Here is a 25,737-nt window from a genome sequence, read left to right as displayed (position 1 = left end):
ACATTTGTTATGAAGGAACACAACTGCAGATTTCTTATAGTTCGAATGTTTATTAGAAAGTAATTGGTATTGACTTTAATTCCAATATACAGGTACTGTAGCATTGAGTAATAAACGATAACTGAAGTCCACAATTATATGCACTGTAGCTTTAAGGAGTAAACGATAACTGAAGTAGCAAGAGTCCTTTAGTAGTATTAATTAATTTAGGTGATAAGAAGTTGCAATTAACTGTTCCATAGACTTTAACTGAAGTAAGATAGATGCAGCTAACTGAGACAAGTATGAGTTGAAGTTAGCTGTAACGGTTGGCGTTAACGAAAGACTTTGGAGACAGGAAATAACAGCTTTAGATGCAACGCTTATCAGAGAAGTTTTACTTAGCTTCCGGCACATAGAACACTGGTTCCCGAGATTTCCTCAGAGGCGGATTATCCTGCATGGATAGAGTTCAGCTTTAGCCGTGGATGAGGAAAGGTGAAGGGAACTTGAAGTCTTCCAGTCCGGTCCGGTAACAGCAGGCTTTCACAACGATGTTGCAGCCGGTTCGTGAGTACGGAACGTAGTTCATTAATCCAGCGTCGATCAGCTGGTGCGGTCAGATTAAATAGGGAGACCGGGTCATGAAGAGGTGTGGCTAAGCTCCGTGGAACCAGGAAGTAAGGGGATATTATAATTAAGGCATGACAGTATCCCCTCCTTAATGAGCAACCTCTGGGTGCTATTGACTTGGCTTAGAAGGGTAGCGTTTGTGAAAATTGGAAACTAATTTGTCAGCATGAACGTTAGAGGAGTTTTCCCATGTATCTTCATCAACTCCATATCCTTTCCATCTGATGAGGTATTGTAAGGAGCCACGATGGATCCTTGAATCCAGTATACTTTGAATCTCATATTCTTCTTCACCCTGAACCAGTATGGGGTCAGGAGAAGTAGTGACATTCCTTTGGAATGGGTCAGGATGATGAGGCTTCAGCAAGGACACATGAAAAACAGGATGTAGCTTTAAAGTTGGTGGAAGTTTCAATTTAACAACATTACGGTTGATAATCGATAGTATTGGAAAAGGACCAAGAAAAAGAGAACTTAACTTCTTTGATGGACGGTTTGTAGAAATGTTCTTTGAGGAAAGCCAGACAAGATCACCGATTTGATAAGAAGGTGAAGGTTGTCTTTTTGTATCAAAAAACTTCTTTTGAGTGGAGGAGGCCAATTCAAGATTCTCATGCAATTTCTTGAATAAAGAGGACATATGAGAGATTTGATTCGAATCGGAGAGATTAGATGAAGAACTTGTCTGAGCAGGAAATGAGGAAGGATGAAATCCATAATTGGATAGAAATGGAGTCATTTTACTGCTGGTATGAAAGGAGTTATTGTATGCAAATTCTGCCATAGGTAACCAAGTTATCCAATCGTCTTGTAAGTGAGAGCAATAACATCGTAGATATTGTTCTAAGCATTGGTTGACTCTTTCAGTTTGTCCATCTGTTTGAGGATGATATGCAGATGATAGTTTACGTTGGATATGAAGAGTGGCACATAAAGCAGTCCAGAATTTGGAGGTAAATTGAGTTCCTCGGTCTGAAATGATTTCGTCTGGCAGTCCGTGACGTTTAACTATGTTGTCAAGAAATGTTTTCGAAAGTTCAGAGGATGAGGGTAACTTCTTTAAAGGAATGAAATGAGACATTTTCGTGAAGCGGTCCACTACCACTAAAATGGTAGTGTGATGATGAGAAGGAGGTAATTCTACCAAGAAATCCATAGAGATGGATTGCCAAGGTCGTTCAGGAATTGGTAAATTCAATAATTGACCAAATGGTTGATGATGAACATGTTTTGATCTTTGGCATACAGAACAAGATTTGACATAAGATTCAATAGTTTGGTCTTGACGAGGCCACCAATAGTATCTTTTGGACAATTCAAGGGTCTTCTTTATACCTGGATGACCTGCCAGAGGAGAATCATGAATAAATTTGAGTACTTTAATTCTGAAAGAGGGAGGTACGTAAATCCGGTCTTTGAAGTAGTAAAGACCGTTTTTCTTGGATAATTGAATTGATTTAGGAAGTTCGAGAGCATCTTCACTGAGATCTTTAATGTCATCAATAAGAGAAGATAAGATTCCAATGACTTTAGGCGAAGGAGGTTCAATTTGAGTGTCTTTATGGATCCTGGAAAAGGGCATCAGCCTTTTTGTTTCTAGACCCAGGTCTAAAGACGATTTGGAAGTTGAACCGGGAAAAAAAGAGATTCCATCTCACTTGTCGAGCAGACAGTGTTTTATTGGAGTGAAGATATTCGAGATTTTTATGGTCAGTATATATGATTAAAGAGTTCTGAGCACCTTCAAGAAGGTGTCTCCAGGTTTCTAAAGCCACTTTGATACTTAATAATTCTTTTTCTCCTGTAGGATAATTCTTTTCGGCAGGAGATAATGATCGTGAGAAGAAGGCAACAGGATGAAGAGGTTCTTGAGGAGTTTTGTGTTGAGAAAGGACAGCTCCAATTGCAATTTCCGAAGCATCCGTTTCAAGGACATAAAGATATGAAGGATTTGGAAGTTGAAGAATAGGAGCTGTTGTAAATTTTCTCTTTAATTCAGTGAAGGCAGTTTGAGCCTTCTCGTTCCAATTGAAGGGATGTTTTTTACTGATAAGTTGATTGAGTGGGTGAGCTATTTCAGAGTAGTTTTTAATAAATTTTCTGTAGAAGTTGGCGAACCCTAGAAATCGCTGTAATTCTTTTACTGTAGAGGGAACAGGCCAGTTGATGATACAATCGACTTTTGAATTATCCATACCTATTGAATGAGGGGAGATGACATAACCTAAGAAGGTTATTTCTTTGACGTGAAAAACACATTTTTCGGGTTTAGCGAATAATTTGTGAGTTCTGAGTCTTGATAATACCCATCTGACATGTTTTCTATGTTCCTCAGGAGTGTTGGAGTATATGAGAATATCATCTAAATAAATGATGACACAGACGTCCAATAGGTCTCTAAAGATATCATTTATGAAATGTTGAAAAGTTGCAGGGGCGTTGCAGAGGCCAAAAGGCATCACCAGATATTCGAAGAGGCCATATCTTGTTCGGAAAGCAGTTTTCCATTCATCATTAGCCTTTATCCTGATGAGATTATATGCCCCGCGAAGGTCAAGCTTAGTGTAGATGGTAGCAGTTTTCAATCGTTCAACCAGTTCATTTATGAGGGGAAGAGGATAACGATTTTTAACTGTTATTTTGTTTAAGGCTCTGTAATCAATGATAGGACGTATAGTCTGGTCTTTGTTTCTTACGAAAAACATACTTGAGGCAGCAGGTGAACTAGAGGGTCTAATGAACCCTTTCCGTAGGTTTTCATCTAGATATTCTTTGAGAATTTGTAATTCAGCCTCAGAGAGAGGGTAGATGTGCCCAAAAGGTACTGGGGCACCAGGTATGAGGTCTATAGGACAATCGTAGGAACGATGAGGCGGGAGCGTTTCAGCTTCTTTTTTACTGAAGACATCTGAGAAGTCTGAATAACAAGAAGGTATGGTTGGTTCTTTGGAGATTTGAAAAATAGGAATTTGCTGTAAACATGTTTCTTTACAATAATGTGAGTTAAAGGTGATAGAGAAAGGAGACCATGAAATTTGAGGGTTGTGGTTCCTTAACCAATTGATCCCTATTATAACGGGATAGAGAGGTGATGGAATAACATCAAATACTAGAAATTCAGTATGAATATGATTGGTGGTTACCTTTAGAGGGATGGTTTCATGAAGAATCGGTCCCGAGGAGATAAAGGAGCCGTCAATCACTTTAACAGGAACAGAAATGGCTTTTTGAACACAAGGAATTTTATTCTTTGTTACAAAGGTTGAATCGATGAATACTCCATGTGCACCAGAATCGATGAGAGCTTCAGTCACAATTCTCACCTTATCCCACTGTATTACAAGGGATACAGGTGTGAACGGAGTGGTCGATGTTGAGGGGGTTGCACTGAAGATCGCAGAGGTATAGGCTTGTCGACCGGCCTTTGTCCGTTTTAGTAAGGGACAATCAGAGACCAGATGATCTTGAGAGGCACAATACATACATAGGTTTAATTGACGTCTTCGGTTCTTTTCTGCAGGAGTGAGAGGACTTCTTATTACCCCTAATTCCATGGGTTCACTTGGTAAAGAAGTTTTTGCTGGAGCTTTTGAGGGAGTAAAAGGTTTTCGGTCTTTAGAATGAAAAAGGGCTTTTTCTGCCTTTCTTTCTCTTAATCTTCTGTCAATGCTGATTGATAAGTGAATTAGAGCGTTCAAAGTAGTAGGGAGTTCTGTTCTAGATAGTTCGTCTTTTACAGCTTCAGATAACCCAATTCGAAATTGATTGCGCAATGTGATGTCATTCCATTGCGTTTCAACAGCCCATCTTTTGAATTCAGCAATATAATCTTCAACGGGTCTATTTTTTTGCTGTAGTGTTCTGATTGTTAAATCAGCTGTAGCTTGTTTGTTAGGATCTTCATAGAGAAGAGACATGGCTTCAAAAAATTCATCCAGTGAGCCTAAGATGGGGTCATCATTGTCCAAAAAGGTATGGGCCCAGAACATAGGTTCACCTCTTAGAAAGGAAATAACTGAAAAAACCTTAGATCTTTCTGTGGGATAAGCTCTAGGTTTTAAAGCAATCAATAGTTTGCAGGAATAAAAAAACTCCTTATATTTGGAACGATCACCATAGAATTTTTCAGGGTTACATACAGCAGGATCGCTAGCCGAGAGCAGAGTAGTATGAGGAGTACGAGTTTGTAATTCTCTGACATAAGTGAGAAGTCTCTCGTTAGCGACTTGCAGGTCTTGCACACCTTGGGTTAGTGTATCAACTCTTTGATTCAGCGTAGTTATAGTAGAATCGAAATCTGCTGGATCCATTACAATGGCTGGATTAATCTGTCACGTTTAAACATTTGTTATGAAGGAACACAACTGCAGATTTCTTATAGTTCGAATGTTTATTAGAAAGTAATTGGTATTGACTTTAATTCCAATATACAGGTACTGTAGCATTGAGTAATAAACGATAACTGAAGTCCACAATTATATGCACTGTAGCTTTAAGGAGTAAACGATAACTGAAGTAGCAAGAGTCCTTTAGTAGTATTAATTAATTTAGGTGATAAGAAGTTGCAATTAACTGTTCCATAGACTTTAACTGAAGTAAGATAGATGCAGCTAACTGAGACAAGTATGAGTTGAAGTTAGCTGTAACGGTTGGCGTTAACGAAAGACTTTGGAGACAGGAAATAACAGCTTTAGATGCAACGCTTATCAGAGAAGTTTTACTTAGCTTCCGGCACATAGAACACTGGTTCCCGAGATTTCCTCAGAGGCGGATTATCCTGCATGGATAGAGTTCAGCTTTAGCCGTGGATGAGGAAAGGTGAAGGGAACTTGAAGTCTTCCAGTCCGGTCCGGTAACAGCAGGCTTTCACAACGATGTTGCAGCCGGTTCGTGAGTACGGAACGTAGTTCATTAATCCAGCGTCGATCAGCTGGTGCGGTCAGATTAAATAGGGAGACCGGGTCATGAAGAGGTGTGGCTAAGCTCCGTGGAACCAGGAAGTAAGGGGATATTATAATTAAGGCATGACAGTTGCAGCCTTGTGTGCCATGCCAGGTTGTATCTGTTCTCTGGCTCGGGTTCTGCAGGTTGGTCTTCGCACACGTGGCCCCCGCCATCTTGGCCCTGGGCCTGCACGGTGGTCTGGTAATGCCTCCGAACGTAGTTTTGGGGCATGGACCGGGATCACCCCCCCGGTCCAGAGGGGGGGGGGTTCAGGACCGGAACCGCCGTTGTGTCTCGTGCATGACGTGCTCCGTTGAGCAGGATAGTGGAGCGGCGGCCGTCCACTCCACTCACCACCAGGCTGGATCCCGTTAGATGGTACAGGGAAACCTCCTCCGGGGGACTAGAACTCTGGGAGCAAGTCTCTCCCCAGCTCCGGTAGCCCGTCTGTGTTGCCGGTCATGGTTGTTGGTCGCCTGGGTCCGTGAAAATCACGATTTATAACGTGGGTAGGCCATATTATGCAGGAGCTTCTCTTCCCTGCGACCGCTCGGCTCGGCGGTCCGGCCCCGCCCCCAAAATTGGTGCAATTGTTGATTCTGTAATCAGCACTCTGTGTGTTCTAGCAGTTTTTTATAAAATATATATGCCTCTAACTGATGATAAATAATCGTATTAACAAAAAATATATATATATATATATATATCACTCCCGTCATGCTAAGAATAAGTGCACACATTCACACAGAAAGGAATCACCAGGTGCTTGAACTCATGGTGCATATAAATAATCTGTAACATTTACTATGGAACTCCACGCTTCCTGTACAACCAACAGCGGTTCAAGAAGGGTTTGTCCGGATTTTCTGGACTGTGATCACCATACACAATGCCACAGATCAACTTTAAAAAAATAATCTAATACTTGACTCTTTGTCAGAAGAAACATGTTTTCTGGAGTACAAGAAACATGATTCCTGCTTTACCATCTGAAATTCCAGATATCACTGGGTATGGAAAATCCACCTGCAAGTGCTATAATCCAGACTCTAATGTTTGGTAGAAGGGAAAAGGATCTGGGTCAATGCTTCAGGCTAGGCCCTCGATACAGGGAGTTTACCTCCTATTGCTACAACATTTAATGACATTCAAAGAAAGAAGTCAATGTTTTTTACTATTTTTGTAACAATAAACATAGTTAGAAAAATAGCAACATGTGTGGCCTACGCATGTTTCAGCATGTAAATACCCCACGTGAGAGCCAGTATGTGTAGGCAAACTGTATGTGTGGAAAACCATGACCGGCCCGAAAAAGCCCATAGACACCCCTAAGATGACTTGAAATACAGCCTTCAAGCCAGGCCTCATCACTCAGCCTTAACAAATGAGCTATGCTCTTATGGCTGAATGCAAACACATTCCTCAGCAGTGTACCAACATTTGATAGAACGTTTTTCTGGAACAGAAAGACAATTATGTCAGAAAAGGGCATACCATTTTTTTTGCTATGTAGGACACTCCAGATGTTGTGGAGCATTGTGGGAGATGTATTTCACAATATCTGAAGTTCTGAAGGTTGCCTACCCCTGGTGTAGGATATCAGATTTTAATCTTAGCAATTCTGAATTATTCGCAAATGAAGTATAACTAATTATATCGCTGTCTTGAATTCACCATCTACATAAAAAACCCGTTATAACGTTATAACCAAACAATTTCTACCAAACAAATATAAACAATGCTTCCTTCAAAAGACCTCTCAAATGAACACAGCTCTCCATTTTAATAGCAATGATCTGCTTATAGGATGTATGCTATATAGTAGAGTTATTAGATTGTCCTGAATACTAGCTATAATTTGTCCCATGCTGTCGTGTTGCTAAGGAATGGTTAAAATAACGCGGCTTAATATGTTAACCAAAACACACAATATTAAACGGGAATATGTGAGGGACCTAATACAGGTAATCTGTTCTGGCTGCTTGAAAGGGCTCTGAGATGTCTTCTGAGCCGTACACTGCATGAAAGGCATATGTTTTGGAAAGTAAAAAATCATTTAAAAAAAACAAACAAACAAAAATAATGATATTATGTATGCTCTACTGATGAATATAGAGACTTGAGATGTTCCTTTAGTGAGTTTTTCCTTTAACAGACTAATTGTAAAGAATCTTAAATAGTTTATGAACCATTATAAACGTGTTTCAACATGTCAACCCACCTACAAACAGAATTCAATATAAAATTAAAAAGTTTCCTTATAATTATACGCTAGCCTTTTATTAGAAGTTTCTGTTGAAATATTACAGAAAAAACAACAACTTTAATCCTTCATGGAATTGAAACAGTTACGGAAAATCCTAGATCAGAAAGCCCTTTGCCCTGTCCTGAATATGCTGTACATCTGAATAATGACATGTCAGCATTCACTGAGGCTGACTTCAGTAACACAGGAATGTTCATTGCGCAATTTCTTTAGATACCCAGGAGCTTTCATTCACTTTCTTTGTTGGGTAATATAGAAAGCAATCAACTCTTAAAGGACCACTAAAGTCACCCAGACTACTTCATCTCAATAAAGTGGTCTGGGTACAGTGGCCCTTTAATTTTAACACTGCAATGTCATGTGATGTTGTCATGTGATGTTTGGCATCCATGAGGATCAGATTTAATTCATCCCTATGAGAAGCATTTGATTGGTCACACAATGTTCACTACATATTGTCTTCTCTATGAGAAGCATTGGATTTGATGATTATCAAGGATTCCTACAGGATGATGTCACAGGAGAAGGAGCGGGCAGCAGCATCAAGTGAGTCTCAGCGCTAATACAAAGGTACAGTTGTGTTCAAAAGTTTGCATACCCGCAGAAATTGTGAAATCTTGGCATTGATTTTGAATATATGACTGATCATCCCAAAAAAATTTTTTATTGAAGGATAGTCATTATATGAAGCCATTTATTATCAAATAGTTGTTTGGCTCCTTTTAAAATCATAATAACAGAAATCACCCAAATGGCCCTGAACAATAGTTTACATATTGAATGTTTGGCCTTGTTACTGACACACAAAGTGACACACACAGGTTAAAATGACAATTAAAGGTTCATTTCTCACACCTGTGTCTTTTTAAATTGCAATTAGTGTCTGTGTATAAATACTCAATGATTTTGCACTGAGCAGGCTAGATACTGAGCCATGGGGAGCAGAAAAGAACTGTCAAAAGACCTGCATAGCAAGGTAATCGGACTTTATAAAGATGTAAATGGACATAAAAAGATAACCAAAGCCTTGAACATGCCAGTCAGTTCTGTTTAATCACTTATTAAGAAGTGGAAAATTCGGGGATCTCTTGATACCAAGCCAAGGTCGGGTAGACCGAGAACGATTTCAGCCACAACTGCCATAAGAATTGTTCAGGATACAAAGAAAAACACACAGGTAACCTCAGGAGATATACAGGTTGCTCTGGAAAAAGACGGTGTGATTGTTTCAAGGAGCACAATATGACGATACTTGAACAAAAATGAGCTGCACGGCTGAGTTGCCAGAAAGAAGCCTTTACTGCGCCAAAGCCGCAGTACAATATGCCCGACAACACCTTGATATGCCTCACAGCTGCATGCTGTACAGTGTGCCAGAAAGCTATTTAGTTATTTTTTCATATTTCAAAAGGGGAAGGGGGAGGAGGCTGAATCTAACCAAGGACTAGGACTCAAAAATGAGGGGGAGGTCACTTTGCAAACATTGTGTCACTTTGACCCCATCTTTCATTTTCTATTTTATTACCACAATACAGGGATTTTCGGTATCGAGGAATCGAGGAAGCATACATCCTAACATTCCTAATTTTGCACTAATGTCCCAAACTCCTTTTAGTTAGTTAGTTATCTGTGTTCCAGTGCCTGGGGATACAAGGAAAATGTCTGTAGATAGCATAATGTGGGAACATTATTTCAGGGGATTGAGACCATGGCAGAATGCTTAAAGTACCTGCCCATTGGAGGCCCAGGGTTGGGTAGCCAGAGAGGCTTTTAATCATGCATGTCCCTTCTTGGACAGATCTCTCATTTTCTGGGCAGCTGCATTCCACATTGGTGCCAGCGGAGTCCGTCGACAAATCTTCCTGTGGGAAGACAAAACTGTAATGTGTATAAGCACTCACTTGTAAAATATAAATCCAAATAAAGGCAAATTCTGGGTGAAGGGGGTAATTGCCATTTACCTCTTGCCCTATGCTCTAGATGCTTATGTGTCTCACTCCCCTGGGTCCTGGATCCAAAATGCCCACGGTTGGCAGATATGAGGAAGTGGTTGACTGAATGAAACGAGTCAAATCTTTCCCATATGGGAATGACAATAATCATGTGCATGTGACATAATGTACATGGATTTGGAAACTACTAGTTTTAATGTAAAGTCAACCAAGCCCTTTATTATCAAACCCTGCTCTCAATATCAAAGAAATACAAATCAAAACTAAATAATTGTTACTGTGCACTATTCCAAATTCCAGTGGAAGCTCACATGGGGCAAAATACTTAAAACCCCCCCGACCGTGACATTGCCGCTGGGGGTCTAGTGGCAGTGGGTGAGGAGGTAAAGGTGAGTTCTATTTTCCTGAATCTGTCCATCGCAGGCATGGCATCTTACTCCGCTGGGTCCTCTTCAGTTCACTGAGTCGAGTTGACTGTTGAACTGTCGTGCATGCGTGAGTGTACAGCATTGCGGTCTATACGAGGTCATGTGACCCTTCATAGATAAAGCCAATTCCTTGCAGCCATTGCGGGATTGACACTTCTAGATGGCGGTAGCTCTGCCCAGTGTCTAGAAATGTCTGGCGTAGGAAATATACAGAGACAAAGTAGTCAATTTAATGCTGTAATAAGGTTCAGTGCGGCAGGGCCTCTCCTACCTAATAAGTTACTGTCTGGAGCAGCAGCAATGTCACATAACTGTGTAATACAAAGTCAAACAAAAGTAACAAAAGTAGTCTGGTGTATTGGAATTGCAAAATCCATCAAAATGACTGTATGCTGATCGAATCCACAAATTTCATATATTTACTAAATGCAATTTCAGCTAAATTTTCAGCATGTATGGATGGGAGTTACGGGAGGATTGTATCTTTCTGATAGGTATAATGGGCTATGCTTATTCCAATAAACTTTTTTTTTTTAGTGTGGCATTTCTTAACCTTTTCACTGCTAAGGGCTTCCTTTTAACTGTTTATCCACTGCCTTCTAGTGTTACCAATGGGCTATGTTCCTGATATTATGGATTTGAGCATTTACTTGAGTGTATCCATATTTCTGTTCAGGGCTTTAGCCATTCGGTTTCAAAAAACTATGGTAATTTGAAGGCTGTTTTGCTAAATTGCTAGTATCCTGATTTTTTTTATGGATGCCCCTGTATAGAGTCACATTATTTTTGCTATTCTGGACCAGAGACATGAACTTTAGTGAATAAACCTGGTTGATTCTTTTAAAATAGTGTTAAGTTAGGAAAAACAATGGGAACAAGAGAGAAAAATGGGAAAACAAACCAGATGATTGTCATATAGCAATATACAGTATATTAATATGATACATTCCTTGCATAACTAAAGACCCATAATTAACAGGGTTCAACATTTTTCACTTACCACTAGCCATCAGCAAATAAAAATTCTCCTCTGATGAATAGAAATTCACCTTTTAAGAGTATGTCATGGACTCCACAGGCTTGGAGTGGCAAGTTACTCGTAGGCCTGTCTAGTAGTGTACAACGTCTAATTTTGAGCCCTGGTATTAATTTAGGATTGCAAAGAATATTACATTAAGGTAGGAATAGGCAACCTTTTGGTTATGGCTATGCCAAAAAAAATGGAGCTGATGGTAGTGCCATTGCCTTGGAGGGAGACAGACACGGGAGTAGCACTTAAGGGAGGAAAGACAAAAAGTTCTGTTTTGAACAGGTTAAGTTTAAGGAAATTAGCAGCCATCCAGTCAGAGACATGAATCATGAGGGATGGTGAGCAATCAGGAGAGGACAAATAGATTTGCGTATCATCCGCATAGAAGTGATATTGGAAGCCAAAAGAGCTGATGCGTTTACCAAGGGAGACAGCATAGACCAAAAGTATGGGAGCAAGGACAGACAGGGGTTGCAGAGAAGAGGAAGAGCCAGAAAAAGAAACACTAAAAAAGCCTGTTGAGAAGTAGAAGGAGAACCAGGAAAGAGAAAGGTCTCGTAATCCAAGCTTATGGAGGATGAGAAGTTGTTGATGATCAACCATGTTGAAAGCAGCATAAAGGTCAAGGAGAATCAGAAGAAAGTAGCGACCACTGGATTTAGTAGGAATGAAATTATTGGATACTTTGGTCAGGGCCATTTCAACAGAGTGACGAGTGCAGAATCCAGGCTAAAGTGGGTCAAGCTGCCTGTTGTGAAATATGGTTGTGGAATGTCTGCTGTTTTGTGCATGTAATAAGTGAGTATATAGGTCAGTTGATTGTAGTATTTGTGTGTGGCGGGAATTGTCTCTGTGTATATGAGCTGTTTGTGATACTATATGTGTGTCTGGGGTTTTGTATGTGTTCTGTCTGTGATGCTAAGTGTGTATGCGGGTTGCTTATAGTATTTGCATATGTTGTAGGCTATCTTTGGTGCTGTGCTATGGGGCTATGTGTGGTATTGTCTGTGTATGTGTGCTGTCTGTGATGTCAAAGTGTGTGTATGTGGGTTGCTTGTAGTTTTTGAGCATGGTGATGGGAAGCCATGCAAAGGCACCCAGTGCGCGATGAATGGCACATGTGCAATAGACTGCTGAACCCTTCTTTAGGGTATGTTACCCGATGAAGCGTTCCATCTAAAAACATCATTCAAAAATACTAATTTGAAAAACATGGTACAGATAACAAGATATTTTGCATTAGTAACAAGGTTTATGCAGAGACAGTAATGATTTGTTATCTTTGAAAGACAACAAGTCAATCCAAACTTAAACAAATGTTCCCATAGAGACCTAAACTAGGGATAAGGAACGTCTGACCCTACATTAGGGTGTCTTTGGGTGGTGTGTAAGCTGTAATATGAAATGTGATGGGGTGTCAATTAAATAGTGGCTGGAGACATCTAATTTTTTTTTTTTTACTTTTCTGAGATGGCCCTGTGTAGACAAAGCTTGTGTTTAGCTAGTCACATTTTTTATTTTTTTGTTCAATTTGCACCCCATATAAGCAGGAATAGAATAAATACCAACTTGCCTGAAAATGTAGAGAATAATACAATAATAATAACAATAATAATAATAATAATATACTTTACATAAACTGTTTGTTTATCAAGGTTTGACTTTTCAACTGACTATGAAAAGAAAGATGGGTGGAGTTGTGTTGTGCCCAATAGCTCTTTTTAGTCAGATCTCATTGTCGGCTGTTTTTATTTTTAAACCTGATTTTATTTGTAGATTTGTTACATCCATGTGGATTTGTTTAGAGAGCCCAAGTTATCCTCTCCTTCAAAGTCATACATAGCACACTGTATTTAGCAATGTTTCTTAAATACTCACACTCTTTCTCACACTTTGTTCAACTGTTCTACTTCCGTGGGTTTCAACTAAGTGCTGCCTTTTGGTTATTGACCTGGCCATATTATACCAATTTACTGCATTGCTGACCTAGCTGTGGAATAAGGTTTACTCTTCTTTTTGATGAGACTCAGTTCAGGATTAGGTTACATTGTATTTAAACACTGCTGATCTAATGCGTTACCAAGGGTGGATACAATTTCTTAAAGGCACACTATAGTCATCAGAACAACTGCAGCTTAATGTAGTTATTTTGTTGTCTACTGCTTGTCCCTGCAGGCTTTTTCATTTGCTCTAGAGATGCTTCCTGGACCAGTGCTGCACAGTGTGCAGCACTGACGTTCAGTGTCTCCACTCTTTGCTTGGATACGCTGAATGGTTTGCATAGAGATGCATTGATCCAATTAATCTCTGTGAGGATATGTTGATAGACACGGTACAGCATTTTTAAGATCATTAAACTTGATGTTCTCAGACAAGGGGGCAGAGCAAGCTGCAATCGGACCCCTGCGGTGCTAAAAACAAAGTTGAGTTAAGTCACCATTTAAGGTTCTGACGGGGGTCAGCACCTAAACCGCAATCTTAGAGCTCTAGTGTCAGGAATACGTTTATATTCCTAACACTATAGTGTTCCTTTAACATTTTACTTTGTTGTTTGCTGTCAAGGTACTTACACTTCTATTTGATTTGTATAGAAACTACATGACTTATTTTCTTTGGTGTAAGCTACTAAAATTGCCATTTATGGAGTTATCTACTAAAAAGCTGAAAGAGCAAACCTAAGAAAATTATTTTTCTTAATTTTGATCTCTCCAGTTTAACACACAACTCCTTAAATTGGGACCCTTATGTAGGATTACCATATTTAAAGTGAAACTATAGGCACCTCATTGAAGTGGTCTGGGTGCAGTGTCCCGTCTTCCTAATTCTGCAATGTTTACTCCACCTCTAGGGGCTATATTTCAGTCAGCCATTAGAGGTGCTTCTTGGTAATTCATGGAGTTTAACTCCGTGAAACGATGCTGAGTATCCTGAAGCTTTTCTATGGGGAAGCCCAAATGCATGTGGTGCTCGCCGCAAATATGTATTAGGTTCCCCCATTGCCGTGACATAACGGGAGGAGGAGGCTGAGCCAGCGGCAAGCCACCTCGGCACTAAAATCAAGTAAATGAAAGAAAATGTTTTGAACCTTTTTATGACCAGTAGAGGGGGCACGGAGCAGGGGCAGATGGACACTATAGTGTTAGGAACACAGTTTGACAGTTTTGCCTATAGTGTCCCTTTAATCCTGCAATGTAAACATCTGAGTTTCCAAAAACCTGTAGTGTTTTAATCTGAAGGGTTAAAATGACCAGTACGTCGTTGAGATGAAGTGGCCTGGGTGGCTTTAGTGCTTTTTTAAATTTAGAGGTTTTCTGAATGGATAATTAAGAAAACAAAAACAAAAAACTGGTTCTAACAACTAGTGCAAAAATGTAAAACGGAAGAAGTCACCAAAGGAATGTGCTTTCTTGTTGATTGTTGATTGCTCCACTACTTACTTTACTATATATCATTTTTTTGAATAAAACAATTTGACAAATCTCACTCAGTGTGTCCAGTCCAAATGGTATTGGTCTAACTAACTGAATAAAACTAAAACAATAAAGTTTAATTCAAAACATTACGGTCTACTTCGGTTTAAATCAGTTTCTATATAGTTACAATTGATTATGTGAGGAGGAATGTTTGCTAGTATGGCTAACTGCAAGCCAGGCATCAGAAATAGGCAGCACCCATGTCCTCTCCTTTTTAATCAGTGACATCCAGCTACAGTAAGCTGCAGAGTTTGGGCGTGGACCTGAGGCAAACTCAGCCCTGATAATGCTACACAAGCTGTGATATCAGAAAAGAAAAATGAGGGGGATGGGCATTGATGCCACGATAAAACCTGCTGATTGATCCTCTGTTGTACCATACAAAATACAAGCAAATTAATCCCCTTTTCCTCCAGTACAATAGAGGCAATTCTTGAATGTTCAGTCACGCTGAACATCCCATGCATTCTGTGCACAGAGTATGGAGACATGCACTGAGCTGCAGTGGCATAGGGATAAGACACGGGGAATAACAGTGAACTACACCTGGGGGATTAGAGGCAACTTCTGGGAATTCAGCTGCTGTGACTACTGGCCCTCAGGGTGCCTGATTAGCTTTATTGAGAGATATTCCCCCTTGACATATTGCCAATAATGTAACAGCGTTCTCTCATCGCATGTATCCCTGCTGACAATGACAGAATGCGATAGACTTCAGCTGTGTTGATGTGCAGACACTAAACAGGGAAAGGTGATAAATAGAAAGTTTAGCAAACTTGTTAATCAGATAACCACACTAATTATGATGAGTGTTTTAATAAATGCAATTTTTTTTGTTTATTTTGTTTTTATTCAAGATTTTCGTAGATGATAACATTTCTTAGAAAACAATAATATTCAGTGACATATACAGGGAGTGCAGAATTATTAGGCAAGTTGTATTTTTGAGGATTAATTTTATTATTGAACAACAACCATGTTCTCAATGAACCCAAAAAACTCATTAATATCAAAGCTGAATATTTTTGGAAGTAGTTTTTAGTTTGTTTTTAGTTATAGCTATTTTAGGGGGATATCTGTGTGTGCAGGTGACTATTACTCTGCATAATTATTAGGCAACTTAACAAAAAACAAATATATACCCATTTCAATTATTTATTTTTACCAGTGAAACCAATATAACATCTCAACATTCACAAATATACATTTCTGACATTCAAAAACATAACAAAAACAAATTAGTGACCAATATAGCCACCTTTCTTTGCAAGGACACTCAAAAGCCTGCCATCCATGGATTCTGTCAGTGTTTTGATCTGTTCACCATCAACATTGCGTGCAGCAGCAACCACAGCCTCCCAGACATTGTTCAGAGAGGTGTACTGTTTTCCCTCCTTGTAAATCTCACATTTGATGATGGACCACAGGTTCTCAATGGGGTTCAGATCAGGTGAACAAGGAGGCCATGTCATTAGATTTTCTTCTTTTATACCCTTTCTTGCCAGTGTGGAGTACTTGGACGCGTGTGATGGAGCATTGTCCTGCATGAAAATCATGTTTTTCTTGAAGGATGCAGACTTCTTCCTGTACCACTGCTTGAAGAAGGTGTCTTCCAGAAACTGGCAGTAGGACTGAGAGTTGAGCTTGACTCCATCCTCAACCCGAAAAGGCCCCACAAGCTCATCTTTGATGATACCAGCCCAAACCAGTACTCCACCTCCACCTTGCTGGCGTCTGAGTCGGACTGGAGCTCTCTGCCCTTCACCAATCCATCCATCTGGCCCATCAAGACTCACTCTCATTTCATCAGTCCATAAAACCTTAGAAAAATCAGTCTTGAGATATTTCTTGGCCCAGTCTTGACGTTTCAGCTTGTGTGTCTTGTTCAGTGGTGGTCGTCTTTCAGCCTTTCTTACCTTGGCCATGTCTCTGAGTATTGCACACCTTGTGCTTTTGGGCACTCCAGTGATGTTGCAGCTCTGAAATATGGCCAAACTGGTGGCAAGTGGCATCTTGGCAGCTGCACGCTTGACTTTTCTCAGTTCATGGGCAGTTATTTTGCGCCTTGGTTTCTCCACACGCTTCTTGCGACCCTGTTGACTATTTTGAATGAAACGCTTGATTGTTCGATGATCACGCTTCAGAAGCTTTGCAATTTTAAGAGTGCTGCATCCCTCTGCAAGATATCTCACTATTTTTGACTTTTCTGAGCCTGTCAAGTCCTTCTTTTGACCCATTTTGCCAAAGGAAAGGAAGTTGCCTAATAATTATGCACACCTGATATAGGGTGTTGATGTCATTAGACCACACCCCTTCTCATTACAGAGATGCACATCACCTAATATGCTTAATTCGTAGTAGGCTTTCGAGCCTATACAGCTTGGAGTAAGACAACATGCATAAAGAGGATGATGTGGTCAAAATACTCATTTGCCTAATAATTCTGCACTCCCTGTATAGACATTTATCTGACAGAGTTTCTTATTAGTACAACTTGATATTGTAATCAGGATGATAATTGACATGGATTGGTACAATATGTTAACATTTCAAGGTATGAATAAATGCGTTTTGAACATCCTCAACAGACTTCCTCCCTAGATGGTCCCTTGAGAGTGGCTGGGCACGAGCGTGATGAGTTGTGCGTGTCACATTATGTGAGTATGGTTGCTTAGATGCGTGTCTTTAGTCTGTGCCCAAACTTAAAGGACCACACTAGGCACCCAGACCACTTCAGCTTAATGAAGTGGTCTGGGTGCCAGGTCCAGCTAGGGTTAACCCATTTTTTTAATAAACATAGCAGTTTCAGAGAAACTGCTATGTTTATTAATGGGTTAAGCCTTCCCCCTAATCCTCTAGTGGCTGTCTCATTGACAGCCGCTAGAGGCGCTTGCGTGATTCTCACTGTGAAAATCACAGTGAGAGCACGCAAGCGTCCATAGGAAAGCATTGTAAATGCTTTCCTATGCGACCGGCTGAATGCGCGCGCAGCTCTTGCTGCGCGTGCGCATTCAGCCGACGGGGGGGAACGGAGGAGGATCGGAGGCAGAGATCTCCCCGCCCAGCGCTGGAAAAAGGTAAGTTTTACCCATTTTCCCCTTTCCAGAGCCGGGCAGGAGGGGGACCCTGAGGGTGGGGGCACCCTCAGGGCACTCTAGTGCCAGGAAAACGAGTATGTTTTCCTGGCACTAGAGTGGTCCTTTAACTTCAATTTTGACAGATATCCATCCCCTGATTCATTGCTAAGCACATGAGCATCATGTTCATAGTCTGGTGTAAACAAAAGAGGGTATAAACTCTGGTCGGTTGGTAAATGCATTTTATTATTGGCTAATCAGAGAAACTTTCAAATGTGAAGAGTACAAGGACAGGACTAAATAATTTATAGATGTGTGTTGTCTAACTCAATTTATACTAGAGAATAGGGTTGGGAGAGGGGAGATCCTGATGGAAATCAGATGGGGGAGGGAAGACAGGTGGGGAGGGAGGGGAGAGAAACAGGGGGTAAAGTGAGGGGGATGTGTCTGAGTAAGGGAGGAGAAGTAAATGGAGAGTGGAAGGGAGAAAACCAAGGAGGGAGGAAATTGGCTGGGACTGGCTGGCATTACACCAAAACATACTGCCCAGAGTCTGACTCTACCCTGAGCTGCAGTGGTTATACGTTTACATGACGTTTGAACTTCTAGCTGGTTAATTTAGCACATGTGGTATAGATATGTAGTTTGACTAGCTGTGTGCTTGTTTGTTTACTAAATAGCAAATTTTGAACTAAAATTCCAATTGCAAAATGTTGTTAAGTGCTGGTATAGACAAGTCTCAAATCCCACCCTAGTTACAGCTCGGCTGATATTTCCTGAATTTTTAAATTCAGTTTTCAGTTCACTATATCCCAGTGTTAAAGGAACACTATAGTAATATACAAAGCTGTATTCCTAACACTGTAGTGTCCCTCAGCAAACGAGATCATTGCAGCTTTGATGTGGTACAGAAATGAATCCTCTAAATCTTTGCTTTTGATGACATCATGTATTTTTTATTGAGTAACGCGGTCTCTGACCGTGCTGTCCTAAATGTACATTTGTAAATTATATTTCAGTGCTGTGAGGTGTCAGTATACCGTGTGTGACTGCCTTTTGTCTCGCTTAAATGTAATTAAATGGTTTCAACTTCTGTGAGTCAAAATGCACAGCCCAATGTTGGAAAAGTATAGTGATGTACACTACCATCCAAACAATAATGCACCAAAATAGTAATTTAATATTTCTGCAGTGGTGCAGCCTGTCCTTTATCTGTGGTGCACCATGCTCCACTCACAGTATTGCTTTTATGCCCCTTCTTCTATGCAGCCATAATTTCACAGTATAAAAAGTGAAACCAAAAAAGGAGGGCCTCCAATCATGAAAACTATCTTTAGTTGCAGAGTTAAAAAAACAACAACAAATATTGCACTAACCAAAGGAAACAAACAAACCAACTTGTTCAGTGCTCTTGTTTGTTTTGTGATTCAGAGTGACAGAATTCAATGAGTTGTCGATCTCTTAACATTCAGACAAAGCGCTTTAAAAAAAACAAAAAAAAAAAACCTGATGCACAAGTCTAATGGTGGGGACCTTTGTCAATTAACCTAAACAGGAGTCCCTTTTCCATGGAAATAAAGGAAGAAAACCAGTCTGAACAAAAACAAAACCGTAATTAACATACATAATGGGGGGAAATAATTGCTGTTACAAGTGTATGCTTACAAAAAAACCCGTAAAGAGAGGACAGTTCCAAATAATAATGGTGTGTAAGATAGGTATAAAGGAAACATACAGTGAAATGTTTGTGGGCCAGGACATACGTAAAAATGAGAGCGATCTCAGGGTATCCTTCCTGGTAAAATATTTTATAAATAAAGAAAGAAAAAGGATAGAAAGGAAAGTTGAGGTGATAATACCATGTGTAGCACAATCAATAACTGTGAAAAGGTAAGTAAAATGGAGAACATTGCACTTATCTGTGCGGGGCAGCAAAGAAAGAGGAATATTCTTTCACAGTCACCTTTTATATAGACAAGACTATTCTGATTGACTACTGTACCATTTTATTTAGCCATGTTTGATTGCATATATTTCTGTTTTGCCTTGTTAAATCACCTGTTCAATGCAGTAGTAAATGTAGTTGAATATATAATGTAAACCTCTTAATGTGGGCCTCCTGTCTAACATAAAATTATGTTTTATCTCTTGACAGTTAAGAGAAATTGAGAAGAAATACTCTGTAATAAGTTGTTGTAAAATTCTAGTTCCATCTAGTGGCTAATTGATGGTATTGCTCTACTATGGTCATGTTATGCAAAAAAATATGTTCTCACCTTATTACAAAACCTGTAACAAGTGCTTTAATTTCAGGTTATTCCAGGTCTCCCCACTGTCCCAATGTCAACGGAATATTCTCTATTTTAAGGTTTTGCCATCCTGACTTTGTTCCCTGGTGTCCTCCTTTTGAGGATACCAGGCAACTGTCCCAAAAAATCATACTGCAATCGCACCATAGCTGCTGTAGCATATGTTTTATGCATAGGAAGGTGAACAGTTACCTGTGAGGGAGAGAATATTCTTTAAGTAGATCTGGGAATGCCTTCAACTCCTGTGGGCCAAATAGGGCGCTAATGTGTGTCGCTCCACCTTTCACCCAGGAACCTAGTGGAATCCCCTCAGATAGGGCGCTAAGAGCTTGTATTGGAGCATAATATGCAAGTTTGACTTGACCCATTAGCCGTGGAGCCCATCTCCTCCAGCTTTGTAGGAGGTACGCTCGATAGTACATTGTGATGTCAGGTACTCCCAACCCTCCTTTGTGGAGGGGAAGCAATGTCAGCCATCTAGATACCCTGGGGGTTTGTTTTTCCAAATGTGTGCATTTAAGATGGATTGGAATTGCTGTAAGGTTTTATTAGGGATTTGTTTAGGGATTGTTCGGAAAAGGTAGAGGACAGACGGCAGGGCCATCATCTTGATGGTGTGAATTCAGCCAAACCATAAGATCTCATGGTAGCTCCACAGATCTAGTTGCGATCTGAGTTTATGAGTGTTCTTTTTTTAATGATAGTTAGGTGAGAGGAATGAGGGTGTGGGGAGGGAAAGCTGTTAACAGTATAATTGATATGCTTTCCTGAAAAAGTGAATTTTCAATTATATTTTTTGAAGTATGGAGACTAGGTCAAAGTCTTACAGAGAAGAGAAGGGAGTTCCACAGTACTAGAGAAGAGGTGGAAGCAGAGTATAGATGCAGGTGATTGGCAGAGTGCAGAGGCCTAGATGGTACATATTTGTCTATTATGGAGGATAGGTAGGTATTGATATATTTTTAAAAATGATATAAATATAGCTTTAGATTTTAATACATTGGGGGGGGGGGGGTCAATGCTAGCTAGGTTGAGCTATGAAGATTGATTCACACAAGAAAATGTATTTTGGACACACTAAACACCATAATCACTGCATCTTGCTATGGTGTCAGGAATTCTATGGGAGTATCCCATGCTAAGGCATCAATTTACACACACTGCATGCTGTTTAATGTAAACTAAAGTAACAGATTGGGATGAAAAATAAACCTGCTAATTATAATTTACCATAGATTAAGCTTTATTTATTTGTTTTAAACTTGGTCTTATAAACCTGACCGGTTCAGAAAACATAGTGTAAATATGCTGAGATATACAGCTGATGGTTAGCTAAAGGAATCTACTAGTCTATTTTTGTTTTTATAAGCGCATTACCTCTAGGCAGATTTTAATTTTACCAGTGAGATTTGTTTAAAACAAGATCAGTATTAAATACCCTAATTATAATTTTATATGTAAGCCTATTGAATTATTTGTAAATATCATAATTACTGTTATTTTCAATGCCTAGCCTTAAAAAAGTGAATCTTTTTTTCAAATGCTATATGTTATGGCATGTTCCAACAGCAGCATGTTACCATGTTAACAGTGTCATCTGACCTGGGAGCACGCTATAGTATAGTCTTACAATGCCTATTATCATGTTGCAAGCAGATCATTAATAGTTACTATGTTACTCTAACACTGAAGCATAACTGTGGACAATAGTTAATGGCTGTTTCTGAACAGTCATAACAATTAATTCCTGTAAAAACAACCTTTCATTGCATGTTTCAATACAGTATTGCATTTCACACATTAGCTCACTGTGCATCTAATATGTCGTTTTAAAGGCATATGCATTTGTTTATGTAGTAGTGTTTACACTTTTGTACAGATTACTAAATATCTAACTTAGGGCAAAGCAGCATTAACCCCTTAAGTATGGAGGCAATTGTACAAGTTCTGATCAAAACATAGAATTTGAGATATATATCTGTTCAACCATAAATACCTCTTCCATAATAAGTGTACCCACTTTGTTCAGGAGAAACATGGCTTCCCTTTCACATCAAATATTTATATATGAATCATAATTTTATATGATTAGAATCTAAAAAAAGTTTGATCAATTAAGAAATGTTATTTTCCAAGTTGAAAAGTTAACTGTGAATGTCATAATATTGTTAGCTATTACTGCAATAAAATACACATATTTATTAAGATGGAGACTGGGTCAAAGTCTAATGGAGAATGTCCAACAACAGTACCCGTTATGTACAGGTTTTATGGGATTTTGGAAAGTTATAGGGCTTTCCCCTTTTCAATTTTTATACATTGAAATTTACTAAATTGGTTTGCTGGGCCTATGTTGCCTTTGAGACTGTATGGCAGCCCAGGAATGAAAAATAACCTGACCATGGCATGGCATTTCCAAAGGTAGACAACACAAGGTATTCAAAATGGGGCATGTATAGTCTATTTAGTAGCTACTTAGTAGTCACAAACCCTGGCCAAAGTGTATATATTTGTTTTTTGGGTTTTTTTTCCGCACAAAAATACTGCCTTTTTACTGATGATATATATATACATTTTACTGTTCTAAAAGACTCATATTTGTGTTCAGAGTTGTCTTATGAGTACAGCAGTACCCCCTATGTCCAGGTTTTATGGCGTTTTGGAAAGTTACAGGGGCAAATATAAGACTTGCCCATTTCAGTTTTTACACATTGAAATTTGCCAGATTGGTTATGTTGTCTTTGGGAGAGTATGGCAGCCCAGGAATGAGAATTACCCCCATTATGGCATACCATTCACAAAAGCAGATTATACAGGGTATTCAAAATGATTTATGTCCAGTCTTTTCTAGTAGCCACTTAGTCACAAACCTTGACCAAATTTAGTGTTCATATTTTTCCTTTGCATTTTTAACACAAACACTACACTTTCACTGATGAGATAATCATCTTTATACGTTTTACTGTTCAAAACACTCATATTTGTGCTCAGCAAAGTTTCACAAGTACAACAGTACCCAAATGTACAGGGTTTATAGTGTTATGGAAAGAAACAGGGCTAAATATAGGGTTTACAAATTAAAGGGACACTATAGTCACCAGAACAACTACAGCTTAATGTAGTTGTTCTGGTGAGTATAATAGCTCCCTTCAGGCATTTTCATGTAAACACTTCCTTAGATGGCCACTGGAGGGGCCTCCTGGCTCAGGACTGCACAGTAAGCAGCCCTGCCATTCAGCGTCCCCACGCTCTGCATGGAGACGCTGAATTTTCCTCATAGAGATGCATTGATTCAATGCATCTCTATGAGGAGGTCCTGATTGGCCAAAACGTCATTTGTCGATTTTAGCGAATCCAATGCATTGGCTAAATATTGGCCATTTTGACGATGTCACAAAGGGGGCGGAGCAAACGCCGGCAGAGGAAGCTGGAAATAAGGTGAGTTTTAAACTTTTATAGGGAGGCTAAGGGGGGCAAGCCACCTAAATGGTGGGTTTAGCACTATAGGGTCAGGAATAGATGTTTGTGTTGTATCTGGGCATATATAATGCTAAGCAGTGCTTCAAACTGCCAATCAGGCCATGTGATATCAGGCAGTCAGACTGTCAAGCAGTCCCCTCCCCCCCATTCAGGATCACAGGGTATGGTAAGTATCCCGGGTCGTGGGGGCTGCAAACCATTACTGCTTACTATGCTGCCGTAACAATGTTTAAGCCCACATTGCACGGGGTGGCATAGTACTCCATAATGGCGTTAACGGGATAAACGTTAAGCTATGTAAGTTGAGATGGTTCAATTGGCATCATCTCATTTTGGTCTATGGCAGGAGTAGGCAATTGTCCACACTCCAGATGTTGTATGTTGTGGACTGCATCTCCCAAAATGCTCTTACAGACCCGATGCTGGCAAAGCATCACAGGAGATGTAGTTCACAACATCTGGACTCCTAAAAGTTGTTACTCTACGGTGAAATGGGAAATACTTTACTGTTGGGAAAGTTATGGACAGCACATGTGTTTTCTCTTTGGGGATAAAATAGAGAGCCTTTTCTATTGTGTTGAGAGTACACACGCTATGCTCAACAGTAACAAAATTTACAGAGGTGGCCTGGAACTAACAAGGATAATTAAAAGAGTGAAAGATTTTGAGAAGTCAATGTGAATTTCTGGAAGCATGGACTTTGAGAATAGTACCATTTTGGCAATTTGAAATTTGCTTTTCATTTCCAGACAATTCTCACTTTAGTGAATAACCCTGTAACCCTGATTGATAGCCCTGGTGCCCTGCATTTTTAGACATTTCTGCCACTGTAAGCCACTCACTATCAGCCACTTACTATAGGCCTCATACAGGAGAGTGGGTTCAAAGGGCTCTAAGTACCATGTCATTTCCAGCAATGCAAAGTTATTATGATGCTTAGAATGACCCTTAACTGGAATCAGTTGCCATACATAACATTTTTAACATTTTGTTCCAAAATATTTACAGCCAACATATAAGTTAAATAGCTAAACCACTTTTTAAAATTTTTTGTAAGCGGGAGTCATACAACAATAGTATTGTATCTACATGCCTGAACAAAAAGATCGCATTTCAATACAGGTACAAGGGCACATGCAAAACTATCCCATTTTTTTAAACTGGCCTCTAGGAAGTTAGCCCGCTCCCTTAGGTAAATCGATTGAATTCCCAAATCTCAAGTGATAGTAGCTACAGTGAGGGAAAAAAGTATTTGATCCCCTGCTGATCTTTAACGTTTGCTGCTGAGGAATAAAGAAAGAGATAAAGTCTAATACTCGCCTCTGTTTCCTTAATAAAATCATGACTTTACATCATGTAATTAGTAAAATCTGGAAATTGCCCACCAATTTTCTTTGGTTAAGAAAGAAAAGAAACATGTTAAGATGTGGTAACTGACTTGAATCTGCATAAGGCTTCTGCTAGGATACCCCTAACCAAGGAAATTGGTGGACAATTACCAGATTTTACTAATTACATGATGTAAAATCCTTTCTTTGCTGCTGAGGAATAAAGAAAGAGATAAAGCCTAATATGAGCCTCCGTGTCCTTTAATAAAATCAGTCTCCTGATTGTGTAACTTTCACTGGCTGCTCTGCCATGTCTGCATCACTGCCCTCTGATGAAGAGTGTTTGGCTTCAGCCCGTGGATTGGGTTTTGAAAGAGCAGCTCACATCAGCACGTCTCCCATGTCTTGCAGCTGTCCCCTGCTGTCAAATGGCCTAACAAAGGAACCGTTCCATAGCTTTCCCAGTGGGGAAGACAATTGTGCCCCACAGGTGGCATAATATTGTGGCTGAAAGTGTGAATTTATCTATTAACACCCAAAGTGTCTGCTTTGGACTTGTGCTTAGCTCCACCCCCCACCCCTCCAAAACCACTATTTTTAACCATCTGGAATCCTTTTCCTGTGTGTACAGTGTATCCAACCCCAATTGAAACAAATTACCGTATTAACTGGAATCTAATGTGCCATCAAATCTAATGTGCACCTCAATTTTTGAAACCTGGAAGGTGAAAAATGTTTTTGCTGGTGAATGTAATGCGCATTTATACAAGAAGATACTACTATACAACATTGTGCTACAATGAAAATGTTATTGCCATATACCATAGTAACATTAATG

The sequence above is a fragment of the Pelobates fuscus genome, chromosome 3, assembly GCF_036172605.1.
Source record: "Pelobates fuscus isolate aPelFus1 chromosome 3, aPelFus1.pri, whole genome shotgun sequence".
In the NCBI taxonomy this organism is placed as follows: Eukaryota; Metazoa; Chordata; class Amphibia; order Anura; family Pelobatidae; genus Pelobates; species Pelobates fuscus.
The sequence above is the reverse complement of the archived record's forward strand: the minus strand, read 5'-3'. Positions refer to the sequence as shown.